This window comes from Chelonoidis abingdonii, chromosome 11, assembly GCF_003597395.2.
Source record: "Chelonoidis abingdonii isolate Lonesome George chromosome 11, CheloAbing_2.0, whole genome shotgun sequence".
NCBI classification, from domain to species: Eukaryota; Metazoa; Chordata; order Testudines; family Testudinidae; genus Chelonoidis; species Chelonoidis abingdonii.
This window is the reverse complement of record NC_133779.1, coordinates 1,087,293-1,106,491: the sequence shown is the minus strand read 5'-3', so window position 1 is coordinate 1,106,491 and position 19,199 is coordinate 1,087,293. Positions and strand designations below refer to the sequence as shown.

The following is a 19,199-nucleotide window of genomic DNA, read 5'->3' as shown; positions in this document are numbered from 1 at the left end:
TGGGAAGCGCACGGAGGGGCAGAGGATGCTGAATGCTCCAAGGAGAGACCCAGGAGGTGAAGACGTGTGAGCTTCTTGCCCTGAACAAGTCTGCTCCGAGGGAGATGAGGCTCCCAAAGTCCTGCCTGGCTTTGTGGGGAGCAGTTCCAGAGCATCGCCCAGGGACTCCATGACACCTAGCATCTGTCCATCCGTCTCCCTGGCAGCGCATTCGGGCAGGGCTGTGTGCCCAGCTGCACACGGTAACCAGCCTGCACCTCCAAGCCAAGGCTTCTGCCCAGCGGCCTGGAAATCGAGGAGGGGCCGGGGGGTCTGATCCAAGGCTGCCCTGAGCAGCTTGGCCCATGGTCCTTCCTCGCCCTGGGCCTGCAGATCAGATCCCAACCCCCTGTGAATTGGAGCAGGGAGCTGGCATGAACCCCCCCATGCAGCTACTTACAGGAGACTGGCTTCCTGCGCTGACAGCATGGCCGTCCGGCCGCTCACTCTCTGCACCTGCCAGACAGAGAAAACAGCATCACTGAGGAGCCCTGAAGGGGAGAGGGCGCGAGGGGGGAGTCACACAGCACTCGCAGGAGGCTACCTAGAAATACACTGCGGCTCCACTACCAGATTCGGGGTCGAAGGCCAAGGGACTGCTGGGATCTGGCCAGGGCAATGCAGGGGGGCAGAGGGGTTCCATCGGTGACCCCAGCCCACAGGCTGCTGAGATCGTCAATCTGAGGGGAGCTGCTGCCCCCGGGGGGTTTCCGTCCAGCACCCCAGATTCCAGCAGGGGATCTCGCATCCCAGACGGCTCCGATTCCCTGGTTTTCCCATTGCCCCCTGTCCCAGCCGGATGTGTAGCCTCGCCATGCAGCAGGTGGACGCGTCCAGCAGGCGCCGAACAGCGAAGGGCATTTGAGCGTCACACGCAAGCCGTGCCCCAAACCACCACACAACGTAGTGCGATTTAACACAGCCGGCGCAGGACGGGGGGAGCTCCCGGCCAGCCCCAGGCGCCCCAGGGAACGTAACCTCACCTCGGGGTCACTGCCAGGAAAGCCCCGGCACTGGGCCACTTTCTCCCTCCCCTGCTGCGACTTGGCCCTGGGGTGAGGGGAGAGCCCCTGAGGTCAAAGGAACCTGATCTAAACATGCCACCCCCCCCCACCCCACTGGAGCCCTGTCAGGAACCAGCATCCCCAGGGTCCTGTTTATTCCAGCCAGTGGTCAGCAGGAAAACCAGCCCAACCCCCACCCTGATAACACAGACGGGGAGCCTGGCCCTCAACACTCCTCCAGCCCCCCGCAGGCCAGCGCCCCTGCTGCTGTCTTTTGGGGGGCTATGCCATGCACTGGTCCCAGGGCCCCCAGGCAGGCAGGTCTGCCCAGGGAGTTGGGAGGCTTGGACCGTGCACCCATCCCCAGGCTGTCGCAGGGGCTCCCTCAGCCACCCACCACGCTCATCTCGCTGGGGCAGGGCTGGCGAGTTTCCCAGGCAGGACCCCAGCCCTCGGCGTAGGGTGAGAGCCAGCCCCCCGCTCAGCTCCATAAGGGGTATCAAGCATGTCACTCCCTTTACAATCCATACTCAGAGCAGCACGAGGTGTCACCTCAGAGCAAACCCGTCCAGCCCAGTCCCACTTCATTCAGCCACCAATTTCCTTGTCCGGCTGGTATGCGGGATAGTGTTCACTGCTGCCAACAAATGGCTCTTTTGGCCTGTGGATTGCAGACCTTCTTTTGGGCTAAACGAAAGCAGCAATTAACCCTTTTGTGGAGCATCACAGCTGGAAAGAATGGAGGCCACCACCCAAAGTGTGTGGGGGGGTGCAGGGCACACACACGACAAGGGCAGCTCGGCAGCTGAGCTGTGTGGACTGTGGAGTTCCCGACAGCAATAACACAGGAGCCAAGGGAAGGGTTGACGAGCTGCAGGCGCGTGCTCGAGCATCCCGATACTAGTGCCCCATGGAGAAAGCCTGCCCCTCGCCGAGACACACTAGCTCCTGCGGGGAGGAGACGGCTGGGCAAGACTCTGCGCAACAGCCATATGGGGGTCAGGGGTCAGCACAGATGCTGCTCATCTCACTCCCCTGACAGCCTTGGGGGGCAGGACCAGTGCTGGGGGGCAGAATGCTTTGAATGGCAATGCCCTGCCCCCTCATAGGCTGCTCCCCTAAGCCAGTCACCCCCACATCCACCCCAGAGCCAGGGAGAGAACCCAGGAGTCCTGGCTCCCACTTCCCAGGGTTCCCAACCCTGCAGTGACTTGCTCAGCGACTCTGGCCATGTCCTTCTCCCTGAGGATCCCAGGACCTGACACCCCATTGCCCCAGACCCAAAGAGGTTTCTCCCTTCTGCACCTCCCCTCTCCCCACTGCATCCCTCATGGGTCCCCCCATCCCAACCTGGGGGCAGACTGGCGTCGAGCACCCATCTCTGCACAGAGCCCGGTGGCATTTCATTCCCACGCCTGTGCCAGCAGGGCCCGTCCCTGGAAAGGTCACTGGCTGACATCTCACATTCCCAGCCCCCGGGAAACAATGGGTCCCTGCGTCCTGCCCAGGGCCGCGCTGGCATAGCTGAAATTCTGGGCAAAGATTCCCGGGACCCCGAACAATGTCTCTGCACAGCCCTGGCTCCTCCCACCCGCAGGCGACAGCAGCAGCTCCACAGCTACCCCTGCCACCCGCTTCTTCTTCTTGGATGGGGGCTGGTCCCAGCTCGGAGAGGGGAGGGGGGCCCAGTGGGTTGGGGAGCTGGGACCCCTGGGGGCTGGTCCCAGCGTGGGGAGGGGAGGGGACGGGGCCAAGTGGGTCGGGGAACTGGGACCCCTGGGGGCTGGTCCCAGCTCGGGGAGGGGAGTGGGGCCCAGCAGGTCAGGGAGCCAGGATCCCTGGGGGCTGGTCCCAGCTCGAGGAGGGGAGTGGGGCCCAGTGGGTCAGGGAACTGGGACCCCTGGGGGCTGGTCCCAGCTCGGGGAGGGGAGTGGGGCCCAGCAGGTCAGGGAGCCAGGTCCATCCTTTGTCTGGTCAGAGCGGGAACAATTTGGGGCAGTAACCATCTGCTGGGTCTGTGCAGCACCCAGCCCCAAGGGGCCCCCTGCTCTCAGTCATGGGGGGAGGTAAGGGTAAGGTGCCCCCCCCTCACTCAGTGCCTGTAAGTGCTACTGTAGAAGACCTCATAACAAGCCCAGAATCCCAGCCTTCGGGTCCGTGAGCGCTTTCCTCTCCAACCCCCCGCCCCCGGCTCAGCCTGGCAGGTAACACACTCGGCAGCCCCTCACCAGGATGGGGCGCAAGCTGCCAGCAACATTCCCTCAGCCCTGGGGATGGGTCCCCACGGAGGAGCCGGCTGGCTAACCTGGCTGCAAGAATTCGAGTGGAAGAGGGTACATGGCCAGGGGTTGTGGTAATTCCCCATTCCCAGGGGCCTGCCCAAACAGCCCCAGATTAGTTAAACAGGAGCCATTTGACCACTGCAAACACACCCCTGCAGGCCCAGACATCCCCTGCCCCCTCGCGGGCCCAGGTTCCAGGCCAGGGACTCACCGACACCACAAAGGGACCTCACAACACTGGGTGACGGGGCAACAACATGGCAGATGAAATTCAGTGTTGATTAATACAAAGTGATGCACATTGGAGAACATCATCCCAACTAGCCATGCAACATGATGGGGGCTGAATGAGCTGTTCCACTCAAGACAGATCTTGGTGTGACTGTGGCTACTTCTCTGCAAACATCCACTCCATGTGCAGCAGCGTCAAAGAAGCAAACACAACGCTGGGAATCATTAGGAAAGGGAGAGATAATAAGACAGAAAATATTGTATTGTCTCTGTATAAATCCATGGCACGTCCACACCTTGAACCCTGCAGGCAGATGTGGTCGCCCCGTCTCACAGAAGATCTACTGGACTTGGAAAAGGTTCAGAAAAGGGCAACAGAAATGCTGAGGGGGTTTGGACTGGCTCCTGTGGGAGGAAGGATCAGTCAGACTGGGGCTGTTCAGCTTGGAAAAGAGACAGCTAAGGGGGGATAGGCTAGAGGGCTATAAAATCATGACTGATGTGGAGAAAGTAAATCAGGAAGTGTTATTTACTCCTTCTTGTAACACAGGAACTAGGGGTCACCCAATGACATTAATAGGCAGCAGGTATAACCCATACAAAAGGCAGTATTTCTTCACCCAGCGCACAGTCAGCCTGTGGAACTCCCTGCCAGGGGATGTTGTGAAGGCCAAGACCATAAGAGTGTTCAAAGGGGAGCTAGATAGATTCCTGGAGGACAGGTCCATCAGTGGCTACTAGCCAGGCTGGCAGGAATGGTGTCCCCAGCCTCTGTTTGCCCGAAGCTGGAAAATGGGCGACAGGAAATGGGTCACTTGCTGATCCCCTGTTCTGTTCATTCCCTCTGGGGCACCTGGCACTGGCCACTGTGTGACAAAGTGGGGGATTTTTTAAAATTTTTTGTGGTTTTCCAATGGGTTGCGTGCAGAGGGGGTAGGACTCGGTGTCTCCGGGTGTTACTGGTTTAACGAGGGGAGGGGAGAGGGAGTTTGTTGGGACACAGAACCGGGAAGGGAACTCGGGACTCCGGCCGAGGGCCTGGAAAATGGAGATCCCAGTGACCCGGTGACCTGGAGACCCAGCTCAGGAGTCACAGCCGGTTCTGGCCAGTGGGGGACAATGGGCTGCGGGGAGAGGACCCCAGTGACCTGACCAGCCGGCTCCAGCCAGAGGGGGGCTGAGAGGAAGGGAGACCCAGGCCACCCTGTTTACGACCCTGTTTCCCTGGAGAGAAGCCAATGGACAGAGGGGCTTGGAGCCGGGGATATCGGAGGCCCAGCTGGGAAGCAGGGGGGCTCAGGGCTGGAGGGGGGAGCAGGCAGAGCCCCCCTGGCTGCAGGGGGACTGGGATGTGCTGGGCTGAGGGAGGCCAGGCCTGAGGCCAGAGAGTTTCCTGTGCTGAGTTCAGCTCTCAATAACCCCTCCTGTGTTATGCTGGCTGAGTCGCTCTGGGCTAGAGAACAGGGCTGGAGGGGGGGGCATTATTCCCTCTGGGGGTGGAGGCCCGGGGGGCCCAGAGCAAGTGGACTCCCTAAGGGGGCCCACGGCAGAGACAGACGTGCTGAGGCTTGGAGAGGTGCGGCTCCAGGAGGTGGAGGGGCCCAGGGCTGGTGCTTCCATTAGGTGACCCTAGGCAGTTGCCTAGGGCACCAGGATTCTGGGGGCGGCATTTTGTGCACTCCCCATGGGGCGCGCGGGAGCTTCCGGTTCCGCTCCTGTCGCACCGCCAAAGAAGGACCTTCTGCCGACGTGCTGCAGAAAACAGCAGCAGGCAATTGAGCAGCTCAATGACTACTGCTGTCGCCTGCGGCATTTCGGTGGAGGGTCCTTTGGCGGCGTGATGGGAGTGGAACTGGAAGCTCCCGCGCGCCCCATGGGGAGCGCACAAAATGCCGCCCCCAGAATTCTGCCTAGGGTGCCAGAAACCCTGGCGCCGCTCCTGGAGGGCCTGACCCCGAAAAAGATCGGCCCCCCGAGAGGGCTGTCGCACTGAAGGGGGATCCCCCAGGGACCGCACGGGGCCACGCGTGGGCACGACTGGGAGTCCGTGACACACTGTCAGAGGACAGGACACTGGCCTAGATGGACCTTTCGTCTGACCTGGTCTGGCCACTCTTATGAGAGTTCATCTGACTTAACTACAGGCATGAATTTCACGCGGTGCAGTTAAAGGGCACGAACCCCCCGGGCACACGCTCTCACTCGACTTTCACCCCTACCCCACGTTCACAACTCAGGAGTGCGCTGCCCCCAGCAAGCGTGAGCCTGGTTTAACCACCCCGAGATTAAAACCAGAGCAGCTCGGGTCTGGCCTGGTTTAGCCCAGGGGTGTTGAGTGAGCCCTGGGATAGATGCGGTGAGATGGGCGGAAGGGGTCTGCCGGCTCTCATCGAGGTGCAGGAGGTGCGGGGGGGAGTGTCTATACGACCAGCCTGCACAGCCCGGCAGCGGAGAGGCGCATTCGCGAGAAACGTCCCCTGCTGTATGCCAGGGGCTGCAGAAGTCGGGTCTTGTGGCAGAAACCGAGCATCAGGGGACGAGAGCACGGACGATCCCCAGCTCCCACGCGCCTGACGCGACGCTGAGACAAGCCAGGTCGAAAGCCAGTCTGGAACTGAGCTCCACCCTGCGTGTCGCGCCAGCGCCATTTGTTACCAGATGCATCAGGATAGTGCCCAGAGACCCCCTGGTGCCAGGCGCTGCCCAGACCCCGCGTGAGAAATGCCAGGAGCTCCCAGGAGCAGGGACGCGGCAGAGTGAGGGGAAGTAACTTGCCCATAAGGAGGCAAGAGAACCAGGGCCTGACTCCCCGTCCTTCGGCCTACATGGCCCTGTCATACAGCCAGCCCCAGAGCCAGCTCTCCCATCCATGTGGGGAAACTGAGGCCCAGAGATGAAGTTGCCCAAGGAGCCCGGGCAGCCTCCCATAGCCTTGTCCGATGCCTCCACCCCAAGGCCACCGTTCCTCTGGAGCAGGGGGCAGCTCGGTCCTGGGGGTCAGAGACCAGCCTCAGGGGTGACCCCGGGGAGACGCTGTCTCCCCAGCTCTGCAGAGGCTGAAACCAGGGCTCCTGTTAACCCCACACAGCCCAGAACGGAACCGGGCAGACGGGAGCAGCAGCCAGCCATGAGCCCTGGGCAGGTGGGAAGAGAGGCGAACCCAAGTCCTCCTCCCAGGGGGGAAGAAATGCTGGGCAGAGGGCGAGATTCCTTCCGGCTGCAGAGGTCCCCCACCCCGGGCTGGACAGAGAAATGTCCCCTGCGCTGCTTTCCCCTCACCCGCTGCCTAAAGTGCCCGAGCCCCCTGGGGAAAGTCAGCAAACGAGAGTCAGAGAATTCGTCCCACTCGCTAGCTGGACAACCGGCGGCTTGTTCGCCTTTCCGGCTCCTTTTGCCGCTGCTCCCCGCAGGAGCAAGGAGTGGAGAATGCCAAGTATTTTATAGGCTCAGCAGAAAAAAATTAACCGGGGATGGGAAAGGAGGGGCCCGGGGCTATTTCGGGAGGCTCCGGCTTTCTGTGCTGCAAAGGGATGAAAATGTGTCGAGTTTTAGCTCTTTCTGCCAGCAACAAAACCCAAAGCAAACCAAACCCAGACACCCAAAAGCAGGGCCGGATCTAGCAATTTTGCCACCCCAAGCACGGCGGCACATCGTGGGGGGCGCTCTGCCGCTCACTAGTCCTGCGGCTCCGGTGGACCTCCCGCAGGCATGCCTGTGGATGCTCCACCAGAGCCGCGGGAGCAGCGGACCCTCCGCAGGGACGCCTGTGGGAGATCCACCAGAGCCGGCTGCCGCCCTCCGGACAACCGGCAGAGCGCCCCACGCGGCATGCCGCCCCAAGCACGCGCTTGGCGCGCTGTGGCCTGGAGCCTGTCCTGCCCAAAAGCTGGCACAGCGCTGGAGCGCACAGCCTCGGCCCAGGGCCCCCCAGCGCTAGGCACTGCAGTCAGACCAACGGGACGGTCCCTGCCCCACGGAGCTAGCAGGCCAAACAAACCCCCTGCTTGCGGGGAGAAGTGTTTCCCCTGGAACGTGCTTTGGGACAAACCCGCTTTTCCCAGCAGTACAGAAATTCCTGATGTCGGCCAAGCCCCCAAAATCTCTCTTTTTGGGGATGAAAAGCTGGAAAAATAAAAACAAAGAAAAATGTCACTAAAGCTTCTGTTTCTGCTGAAATCTTTCCTGGGAACAAAAAAATGTTTCCTGGTGAGCTCCGCCTCGGCCCTGGTCAGGAGCCATCGCCACTGCAGCGTGGTGACATCTAGGCTGGAGCCGTTCCACGCTAGGCACTGCACAACCGCGGAGTGAGCCCAGCCCTGCCCCACACAGCTCACAGACCAGACCAGGCAGATGGGGAACTAGGCATGGAGAGAGGCCAGGCCAATGGCAGAGCTGAGAAGAGAAGCCAGGGGCTCTCTGCCTTGGTGCACTGCGCGGTACAAACACACCGGAGGGCACACGGCTGTGAGCCATGCACAGATGGGGAGGGGCAGCGGTTTGACCAGCGCATGTGGGCCCTGGAGGCCATACAGTCTGTCTGTACCGAACTGCAGCTGGCCCCGCCAGGCTGGAGCGGTGCCAGGCCCCCTCCTGAGCCAGCAGGCGCAGCCCTGGCCCACTGCACCCTGAGCTCATGTGGAGGGGCAGTGCTGTTCTCCAGCCACGGCCCCTCGTCGGGCACAGCCCCCCGCCCGCCCAGCAGTGCCAAGCCCCCAGCGGGGTGGAGGGACAGGGCACCATGGGCTCCCAGTCAGGCCTGGTGAGAGAACCAGGGGGCCCCGACTCTCCCCCCCCTGCACTCGCTGGCCAGCCCCAGGCTGCTCTTGGACGGTATCTGGCGCGAGGCCGAGTGGCACCAGAGGCCCCAGTTCCCTGGCTCCAGCACCTCGGCCGCGCTCCACCCTGCTTCGGCTTCCCGTTTCTAATTCTGTCCCGGCGGCCGGCCCCCGCCTGCCCAGCCCTGCCTAGAGCCGACAGGCAGCCCGCCCGGCCCCCCAAGTTCATTCCTCCACCTCTTCCTCCCCCCACGCCCCATGCCGGGCTCAGGCTGCCCCTTCCCCCACCTGCCCACTGCAACTTGTTCTGGGGCACAGCCCCGGCCTTGGGCTCCAGTGTCCAGGACGATCCCGCCCGATCCCATCACACGCCAGGGCCCCACTTCCCAGCACGTTCCTGTTTGCCCCGGCGGCTCCGCGGCAGGAGACACCAGCCAGCGGGGGGGGTTTAGTGCCAGCGATTCTGCTTGAATTAAATGGGGGTGGGGGGGTCAAAGAGTCTGAGCCGATTATGCAGAGGATCTAATTAGCCAGCGACTGAATTCAAACCGCGGCCTCGTGTCTAGGCGTGTTCTCCCACCCTGGTTTTCCAACGCTCCAGCCTTGGGCTTGCTTGGGGAGGCTTCTCGGGCAGCCCTTGGCAGGGCTCTCGGCTGCAACCAGTTGGACGGTGCTGCCCCGAATGGGAAAATCCAGCCCTAAAATCCCCGGCTCTCAGCCCCCTCAAGCAGCTCCTCAGCTCCGCCAGGCCGGGCGCCCAACTCAGCACCAGCTCCCACCTCCCCACCCTGGGAGCGTTTCCTTCATGGCAGAAGAGGCTGCAGGCAAAACAAACTTGTCAATTGGCTTCCTGGAGGAAGCGGGGCCGGGGAATCTGAGCAGTAGGAGGTTGAGAAGTGGCTTCCTGTGTGGCGAGTCACGGCAAGCATCCTGCCTGGCTGGCGCTGGCCGCAGGGCGCGGGGGGGCAGGTCGCGGCCCCACCAAGGTCCCCTGTCTCCCGGTGCAGAACCACTGAAGTGGCAGCAGTGGCTGGGTTCCCAGAGCAGCCACCCCCTGGTTCCCTCGGGTCCAGGCCCGGCTCCCCGCGAGGCCGGAGAAGCCCAGGTCAAATAACCACGTGTGCCCAGTTTGCAGGGGCAGTGGCTGCCCGCTTGCCCTGGCAGAACAGTGCTAGTTCTGGGGTGACTTTGCGCCAGCCAAAGCCTTGCCCCCTCTGGCCAGCGTAACCGTTCCTGTCCCAGGAGACGTCGTGAGGTGGCTCTGAGACCAGCTCTCTGCTCCTGTCTCGTGCCCACCCAGCTCCAGCGGGCAGTGTGATCTGGCTGGCACAGCCGCGCTGGCTGAGAGACGGTCACAGCCAGGCCTGGAGTAACCAGCAGGCACTGGGTGCTCTCGCATGGAGCCCTCGGCGCAGGGGGGACCCTGACCACCGTACTCGGCTGGGTGGCATCAAAGGTCACATGTCACCCAGACTGAGCCCAGCCCCCCGCCCCCTTCATGACTAGGGGTGGGGGTGGCTGGGCCAAATATGGGCAAACGTGCCACCCCCTCCCCCAATTTCCACAGGGCCCTCAGACCCTTTAATCCAGCACTGGCTAGGCACTTCTACCACCAGGGCTTGTCACGCTGGAGGGGAGTGGGCACACGCCCTGCTGCCGAGGGCGCGGTTTGATCCGGTCCCCCTGAGGAGCACGTAGCAGGGGCAATGTACCCAGCTAGGCCCTGCTCTCTACCCCATAGGGTCCTCGAGCAGGGGCCACCACAGGCCAGCGGACCCTGGTACTTCCCTCTAGCCGCAGCTCGTGCTGCTTTACTCAAATCTCCTCCCGGCTGAGCTGAGTAAACCACGAGCCCCATCCCACGTGTAGCTCCCAACAGCCTGGTCCCAGTATCCGTGCAGCTCCCAACCCCATCTGTACAGCTCCAAACGCGGCAGGGCCAGGAGCTCAGGCTGGAGCCCTGGGCACTGCTGGGGCTGGAGTACGGCAGTGGGCAGACCCATCCCTTGCTTAGAACGGCCCAGCCCCGGCTGCCCCTGGGCACCGTGCACTGGGCAAGGACAGGCCACGCATGGGGGGAGCAGTGGGAGTCACTGCCCGGAGTAACAGAGCAAGAGGAGCTCGGGGGGCCCAGCACAGGGACTCGCTCTCTGCAAGGGACCGAGCCCAGAGCTGGGGCATTTCCATGGGCTCCCGTCCGCACCAGCCAGGGACTGTGCACCCCAGGGCGCCCAGGCTCCAACTCCAGTGCTGGGGCAGCGCGTCGGAGCACAGACCGACCTGCCCTCTAGACCGGCACCGTGCGGGACTGGATCCTGCCCAGCCTGACCCTGCACCCTTGGAACCGGCGGAGCCAACAGGGGCACCGGGACCCTCTCCACAGGGCGCAGCACTGGCGAGTGGCTGAGCAGAGAATCCAGCCGCAGGCTCAGCTCACGGGGCTGAAGGCAAGTGGATTTGCCGCCAGGCCCCCTGCACAGCCACACACAACACCCAACCCCAAGTCCCACGCTGCTCCGCCCCCGTGCAGGTCTTTGCACCAGTCACCCTTTACACGCCTGCCTTGCACTGGTGCAACCACCCAGGCTGCACGGCGGTGGCTGCTCATCCTCCTCATGCCTACCAGGGCCCTGCTATGACCCACACCGAGCTGGGTGGCCAGGCTGCCCTAGGGTCAACCCCCGCTGGCCAGTGGCTGAATCTTGAAACCCGCTGGTGGCCGCTCCCCAAGCCCCAACCCACCCTGAGACCGGGCCCCTCCCGGGCTGGGCAGTGCTCATGGCCCCCAGCTGGGTTGTAGCTGCCACCCATGGAACAGTCCCTCCGACCTGGCCACGGGCACTGTGTATGTAGACCCAGCTCAACCCCCACATCCCTGCCCGCGCCAGGCTCCTTCCTACAGACCCCAAGTTCCCAGGGAACAGGGGCTGCCGGAGATCCGACTGGGCTGGGTCAGCCTCTCCCACGGCAATTCCCCAGCAGAGATCGGGGCACCCCCCAGCCAATCACTCAAACCACCCCGAGAGTGCTGCCCCTCAGCTCCCCTGCTCCCCTCACCGACGCACCTGAGTGCTGGTCGGGCCTGAGGTGACGCAGCTTAACCTCCGCCACAGGGATCTGCTCTCATCCCTTTGCTCGGTGCCGCTCGCACCCACGCCAAGCACCAGTCCTGAGCTGACAAGTACAAAGAACCCCCCAACCCAGCCCAGCCCCCTCCCAACACTAGAACGCACAACGGCACAGAGCTCGCCCCAGCTCCCCAAACAATCAGCGTCAGCAGCGACCCGGCCAGCGGAGCCACCCGGGGGTGCAGGCGGCACATCTGCACCCCTGCATGTCGCCCGCGGTGCAGGGACTTCGCCGTCAGCGAGCAGAGCTCAGTGCTCACAGCCCCCCACCCTGACATGAAACGAGCAGGACGAGTCTCAGCCCACCCCACCAGCAATGCACCGGGGTCCCCTCCTGCCCACGGCAGCAACCCCCAAGGCCGGAGTGCTGCATGGGGAGCTCACCCTGGGCTGGAATTCAGTAGCAGGAAACTGGGTTTTGAAGCCCCTGTGAGATCTTGGCACGTTTTGCTGCTGCTCTTCCACCCGCAGGAGGCGACAGACGGGTACTGCCAGGGCAGCCCCACGCAGCACCTTACCTGGGAGCTGGCAGCCCCTGGCCCCTGCTCTCTGAGCTCGACCCCCAGCCCACCGAGCCAAACGCCGCCAAGCGGAGGGAAGTGGCCCCGGCCAGCGAGCCCTGCAGCTGGCTGGGGAAAGGAGGCTGGAGACACAGCCAGGTTCTAGCCCAGAGCAGAAAGGGGCAGGCGCTCCCCAGCCATTGGCTGCAGCCAGGCCGACATCAGAGTCCGTGGGATATATACACACACGTGTGTGTGTGTGTGTGTGTGTGTGTGTGTGTGTGTGTGTGTGTGTGTGTGTGTGTGTGTGTGTGTGTGTGTGTGTGTGTGTTCACGGTCCCTTACGGGATCCAGATATTACTTACTGTCCACGCTCTGCACTTAAAGGGCCCCTTTCTCGGCCACGGTGCAGGCGGGCAGGGCCTGGGGCAGGTGGGCAGCCTCCCCCATGCCAGTGCCCAGCCCCGCTGAGCTATCGGCACAAGGGCAGGGCACAGAGACCCCCTAGCCACCTTGTGCCATGCGACTGCAAGGACCTGGCAGCCACTTCCTGGGAGCCACAGTAAGGGCTGCTGGGACCCCACACCCTGAACCCCCTTCCGCACCCCAACCCTGAGTCCCCTCCCGCATCCCAAATCCATCCCCAACTCTCAGCCCCGTTCGATACCTAAACTCCCTCCCAGAGCCCACTCCCTGCAACCCCTCTCACAATCAATCCCATCCCCAGCCCCCTCCTGTACCCCAAACCCCTCAGCTCCACCCCCAGGCTCCACAATTCCCTCTGTTCACTGTGTTATCTCCAGCAGAGACAGGCTGCCCAGGCATACCTGCTTGTGTTCTCTTCAGAGATGGTTAATAGTGTGACTGCCCATGGTTATTGATACCACGCAGCTCTTTTTATGCAAACCTATTTCATTCTTACGTTAATTGCATTACGGATAAAACATTAAAAACAGTAATGGAATCTACACTCAGGGCCGGTGCAACCATTTAGGCGAACTAGGCGGTTACCTAGGATGCCAAGAAAGTGGCGCCCCCCCAAATTTTTTTAAATGGTTGCAGCCGCTGCTGCTGGAGGGGCTGAGCTGCCGGCAACTCCATCCCCAGCCCTGAAGCCCCCTCCCACACCCCAACCCTCATCCCCTAGCCCCACCCGAGCCCTCATCCCCACACACCCAACCCTGTCCCAGCCCTGAGCCCATCCTGTACCCCAACCCCTCACCCTCCACACCCCAACCCCATCCCCAGCCCTGAGCCCCCTCTCCGCACCCCAAACCCCTCACCTCCGCCCCACCCAGAGCCCTCACCACCCCTGTCCCCAAACCCCATCCCCAGCCCACCCAGAGCCCTCATCCCACAACATCCCAACTCCATCCCCAGCCCTGAGCCCCCTTCCGCACCCCAACCCCAGTCCCCAGCCCTGAGCCCCCCCGCACCCTAAACCCCTCATCCCCAGCCCCATCCAGAGCCCTCACCACCCCTGTACCCCAAACCCCTCATCCCCAGACGCTCCCAGAGCCCTCAGCCCCCACACCCCAATCCCCTGCCCCAGCCCAGCAAAAGTGAGTGAGGGTAGGGGAGAGCGAGCGAGGGGGGCTGCAGCAAGCAGGGGCATGGCCTCAGGCAGGGGTGTTTGGTTTTGTGATTAGAAAGTTGACAGAAGCCCCCCCCCAAATTCCCAGTTACCCCAAAGCCAGCTGAACCCCCTCTGCTCTGGGCTCTCCCAGCATCCAGACCTCCTCCCTGGCTCCCAGCTTTGGCGTCTCTTTTGCCAGGTGTAGCCCTGGATGCCCCCTCGCGTTTGCCTTTAGGAGCCAGGACGTGCCCAGCAATGCCCCAGATCCGACAAGGGCAGGGGGCAGCCCCTCCGGCAAGGCAGCAGCAGGGCCCAGCCAGAGCCCGCAGCCAGGGAGACAGTGACTCACAGCGCCTGGGCTCCAGCCCAGCCAGGGGTTGGTGTTTTTAGGGCCCTGCTCCAGGGCACAGCAGCCTGTGGCCCAGTGCCAAGGGAGTTCGTTTGCGCTGCTGCAGGTTGCCCCTACCCGGCCCCAGCGTCAATGGTGCAACATGCGACCCAGTCGGGTCAGCCGCGCTGCACACCAGGGCAAGCATCCGTGCGAGGGAATTTCTGCTGCTCACCGCACAGGGCCCCGCACTGAGCTAACCTCGCTTGACAGCTCCCGAGTTCCCTGCTGGCAGCACTGAGCCTTCAGCCGCCCGGCAGAATCGGTCCAAGCATGGGGCCTCTCCATGCACTTTATAACCCGCCACCCCCCAGTTCTCAGGGTGGGAGAAACTGAGGCAGGGGTCAGGACACAGGAGCACGCTCCTGCCTACTGTGACGGGGGGTGGAAGACGGTGCCATTTCCATCACACCCATGCAATGCACTAGTGAGACGACTGGTTAGCATTGTGCACCGCTGGGCCCGAGGGCCCCAGGTGCAGAGACGGAGAGGGAGGAGGGGTCTGCCACCTCGGTCGGGACCACAGGCGTTGGGCCCCTCAGCGGGGCAGTAAATGCACAAAGAAGGTCTGTCCCAGGCAATCCGCCCCCAGCCGCACCCGCAGCCTCGAGGAAGCTCCCAGGTGAGGAGCCGGAAGCTGCTGAACCCCGGGCAGGGTTGGGACCCCGGAGTTCGGGGCTGCACTCCCAGCTCTGCCAGGCTCCCCTTCCCACCCTGGGGCTCAGCATTGCTGGCAGCGGGGCCCCCGGATGGCTGCAGGGCCAGGTCCTTGCCCTCCCCCAGGCCTTGGCTTACCACGCCGAGCGGCCAGGGCCCAGGCGGTGCGGAGAGCCTTTCCGAAGCAGTCGCACATCTTCCCGCCGCTCCGTCCCCAGCCTGGCCACGGACCCCTCTCCCCAGCACCCAGCTCCTGGAGGCTAAAGCCCCCTGCACGCAGCAGTGAATGGGTCACGGGCCCAGCAGATTAGCGCAAACCCGCCGTCAGCACTTCCACACAGCATCAGCCCATTGTTCTCCCCTCCCTGCCCAGGGCGGATTTGATGAGGGAGACAAGTTAAAGCCCCTGGCTTCGGTGCCCGGGTGAACAGGCAGGCAGGGAGGGCGAGTGCCAGGCCACCGAAGGCCGAGCTGGGCCACAGGCGGGTGCTGGAGGAGGCACTCGCTTTGTTGGGAATAGAACCCAGGAGTCCTGGTTCCCCATCTCAGCAATAACCCCCGCCCCCCAACAGCCAGCTCTAACTGCTAGGCAACGTGAGCGCAGCATTCGGCCACCAGCAGAGCCCCGGCCACGTGCAAAGGAGAAGCCAGCGGAGCCGGACAGGACGTTCTTCGCCCCTCTGGTGCAATACGCCCCGACAGCCTGAGCAGCGGCAAGGGTCAGTCTTGGGGGAGTGGGAGAGGGTGTCCTGCTTTTCCCGGCTGGCCGCAGCATGGCATCCTGGGGCCGTGTCCGAGCAGCACCTTGATCTATGCACCCTCGTCAGCACCATGCAAACAGCAGGTCTCGCAAGGTGTTAATTAAAGTGCAATTGGCTGCTCTCCAGCCAGGCGGAAGGACTGGGTGGCAGCAGCGCTGGTGCGTAAGGACTCTGGGAGCTGGAGGGGAGCCCAGGCCCCAGCAGCTGCCCATTGGGGACCAAACAGCCCTGAAGCGGGAAGGCTTTGCACCGAGGCAGGAGGAGGCGTGAAGGGTGAAGATGCTGCATCGGGCCTGGGGACGGCTTGCGTGGACACTTGTCCGACTCTGAAGCAGAAAGGAGGAGACTGGCCCCTAGCCCCTGAGTAGAGATCAGCCCCCAGCCCCCACAGGAGATTGGCCCCACAATACCAGAGTGCAGCTTGGTGGGGAGCCCCTGGCCCCTGGCAGAGATCGGCCCCACGATACCAGTGTGTGGCTTGGTGGGGAGCCCTCAGCCCCTGGCAGAGATCGGCCCCACGATACCAGAGTGCAGCTTGGTGGGGAGCCCCCAGCCCCCACTGGAGATTGGCCCCACGATACCAGAGTGCGGCTTGGTGGGGACCCCGTGGCCCCTGGCAGAGATCGGCCCCCGGCCCCTGACTAGAGATCTGCCCCTGGCCCCCAAACCCCATGTCCCTCGGGTCACTGAGCGAAGAACACGCCTCTTGTCTCGCAGCAGCACCCAGTGTCACCGTGAAGACAAGGTCCTGCACGGGCTGCAGGAACCGGGTGGGTTGACCCAGCACTGTCGGTGACTAGCACTGGAATCGGACTGAGAGAGGAAGTTTGACCTGAACCCAGCACCCCTGGCGGAGAGGGAATGTAGGCTGGAGGGAAGTGGTGCGCTGAGAATCAGGACTCCTGGGTTCCATTCCCAGCTCTGCCAGCAGCCCCGGGTGCCAGCAACCCCGGGGAGCGGGAGGGTATCTCCTTCTCTGAGCACCTGGTTTCGATCCTACTGAGACAGGGGGAAGGGACCCCTCAGCAGCAGGCAAAGCAGGTCTGGGGCTTCGCCTGAGATTCCTGTTTGCAAAAGGGGAGAAGCTACAAACTAAAGACCAAACTTCTCCCAAGTGGCAAGTGATTGTGGAGAGGAGGTGCGAGGTGCCCAGGTCGCCCCAGCCAGGACTCAGCCCCGCCCCAGGCTGCTCACAAGGGAGATGGTTGGGCTCTGCTGAGTTACACCCAAGGGCCGGGCTGTCGGCCCTCGACTGGCCACGCTGCTCCGCGCAGGTTCTCAGGCTCTGGGCTCTCAGCACTTCCCAAGATAGCGCCCGGACGGTGCCCGGTTCTGCTCTGAGGGGCGCTAGATGGGGAGCCCCCTTTGAAGCACAGCCCACCCCACCCCCGATCCGTGCAGGTAAGAGGTTGTTTGTGCCCCTTCTCTGGGAACGGGTCAAGCACTGGGAGAGGGGCCCTGCCCAGCCATTGTAAACACAGGACATCCTCCTCCTGGAGCAGCTTCCGCCAGGAGACAGCCTCTGGAAAGCCCCAGGACCGGCCCGGGCTGCCGGAAGCTGCACCGGACGCTTCCCTCAATTCCCCAGCTCCAGCAACGTCCCTTCTTCACAGCCTCAGAACCCAACCTCAGTCCCTGAGATCTGGGTTCAGAGTCCCGGCTCTGCTACCCACCAGGACCCACCCACCTAACACGGGGCTGAGCCTCCCTGGGTCATCTTCATTTCAGTGCTCAGCTTTTTGGGCGAGGACAGTACGGTACTGGTCCCCTGTTCGATCCCAGGCAGTTCACTCACATTCAAGGGTGAGCAGGTTATTTTGGTTCAGAAGAGAAGCTGATGGAGGAGCTGGGTGGCAATGCCTGTTCCCTAAAGCAGCAAGAATAAAACACCAGGAGATGACACAAGCAAAGAGCTTCAAGCCCCTTCCCAGCCAGCACTCTGCCCAAAGGCGCTCTCAAGGGCTTGCCGCAGCTTCTCCCACACAGATACCCCCCCAGGGAACAATAACCAGCTGCCAAACCCCCTCTGCTCAGGTTTGCCTGTGCTTGGGGTAGAGGCTGCTATTGTTTTAGCTACCTGGAGCTTATTTATTTCTGACCTCTCAGTAACGAAGGGCAGCTATTACGCCGGCTTTCAATTAAGTTTAACGCAATTCAGATCTCCATCTATGTACAGCACCTGTTTCAATGGAGCCTGGGTGTCCATCAGGTACCTGTCCCACCACCAGTAATGGACACACCCCGAGCACACTCAGGGCCGTGCAAGCCAGCCCTGCTCTGAAGAGACACTCTGCCGCCCTTCCCCCGCCGTGGGCAGCGATCCCAGCGCACACTCAGTCACCGTCCTTCTTCCGAAGGCTCCTCGCAGTACGGTCAGTTCCAGCTGTGCCGCTCAGCGCTGGACGTGACGCCTACTGCTGCTGGGAACATCCTCCGCGCCCCCGAGCCAAGCCTTCCACCGAGAGGCAAGCGCCACGTCGCTCCAGCACCAGGCACGGACTGCGGCGCATCTTGGGCTTTGTGCTTTGCAGAGAGGGCAGGTCCTTACCCACGAGGCTCAGTGGGGGGGAAGCAGCTTGCCCCCGATCCCCCCACAGGAAGGCGGCCAAGCTGGGAACGGAACCCAGGCGTCCGAGACCCTACCTCTCCTACCTCACTCCTTAGAGAAGCACTTTGTGCAGGTCCAGTTTGTAAGTCCCTCTGGCCCCGGCCCCGAGCCGCCATGCGCCCCAGGCAGCCGTTCCCACCCGCCAGTCGTGTGTAATGAGCAAGAGACGGGAAAACAGGAAGCAGGCACTTGGGTCTGCCCCAACCCCCCGTTTAACGCTACAGCCACATGCCAGCCTGGCAGCCCCTGCAGAGACCCCCCGCGAGTGCCACTAGGCCAGGCACCCCGACAACCGAACGGGGCCCTGCCCTGTCCCCACACACTGCAGCTCCCACTGGGCACGGTCTGCGGGAAGCCACCGCCCAGGGCAGTGGAGGAGCTGCTCAGGTGTCCTGTCGTGGCACCGAGAGCCCCCCCCAGTGGACGGAGTCATTCGTGAGGGTCTCTGCAGCCTCAGCCCCTCGGGGACCTTCGGGAGCCCTTCTGGCATCCCCAGAGCCCTGCCCTGCCCTGCCGCCAAGGCCGGTCCGAGGAGACGGGTGTCTTGCCACAGGGGTGGGCAGGAGGCTGTTGAGACCCTGGTGCCGGTTGCCCCAGGCCAGCATGGCAGGATCACAGCACATGCCACGCCTCGGGGCTGGGGAGAGCTAAGGGGAAGCAGCTGGCAAACATCCCACTGCAGCTGGGCGGAGGAAGGGTAGCGCCCAGCAGACTCCCTGCAGAGAGAGCCCGGAGCTGGGAGTCGGGACCCCTGGTCGGGACCCCTCGGATTGGGTGGGGATGAGGAGGCCTCTGGCAGGCCTGCAGGGCTCTGCCGCTTTGCAGCCACGCAGATTGCAGGAGAAGCACCCCTGGCGCATGGGTTAGCTGCCAAGTCCAAGCGCCTTCTCGGGCAGAGCCCAGAGCCACGGTTCTAAGACACGAGCCCGGGGGGCAGGCCCAGAGCTGCTGGGCGCGGAGAGAATGGGGCATTCAGCTCCGCTGGGCCAGGAATGGTGTGGGTTCACAGGGGAATTTGCACGCATGGGGAGAGTGGGCACAGTACAGCAACTGCAGCCAGCCCCCGAGGCAAAGCCAGCGCGCCTGCCACAGTCATGCCACCCGCTGTGCCCAGCCAGCCACGCTGTGCTGGGAGACGGGCGCACGCCGGGGACAGGCCAGGCTCAGCGCCAGGTAGAAGCCCAGGGCCATGACCATCACCCCTCCAGCAAGGCCTGAGACAGTGTCTCGCTCCAACCCTGGAGCCACCG

At 63.2% G+C, this 19,199-nt stretch overlaps 2 protein-coding genes across 2 annotated transcripts in view; both read right to left on the bottom strand.

The window, feature by feature from the left end:
* PRX (periaxin) overlaps nt 1-12,008 on the bottom strand; it is a 28,177-nt gene extending 16,169 nt beyond the window's left edge. Inside the window, exons 1-2 of the mRNA XM_075070546.1 lie at nt 11,978-12,008; nt 436-495 (exon numbers count right to left, since the gene is read on the bottom strand). The gene's annotated coding sequence lies outside the window, so the exon portion shown is untranslated. The remainder of the gene's footprint in view (nt 1-435; nt 496-11,977) is intronic.
* The window catches only part of LOC116819215 (cdc42 effector protein 2-like), a 280,118-nt gene continuing 261,039 nt past the window's right edge, over nt 121-19,199 (bottom strand). Inside the window, exon 2 of the mRNA XM_075070550.1 lies at nt 121-176. The gene's annotated coding sequence lies outside the window, so the exon portion shown is untranslated. The remainder of the gene's footprint in view (nt 177-19,199) is intronic.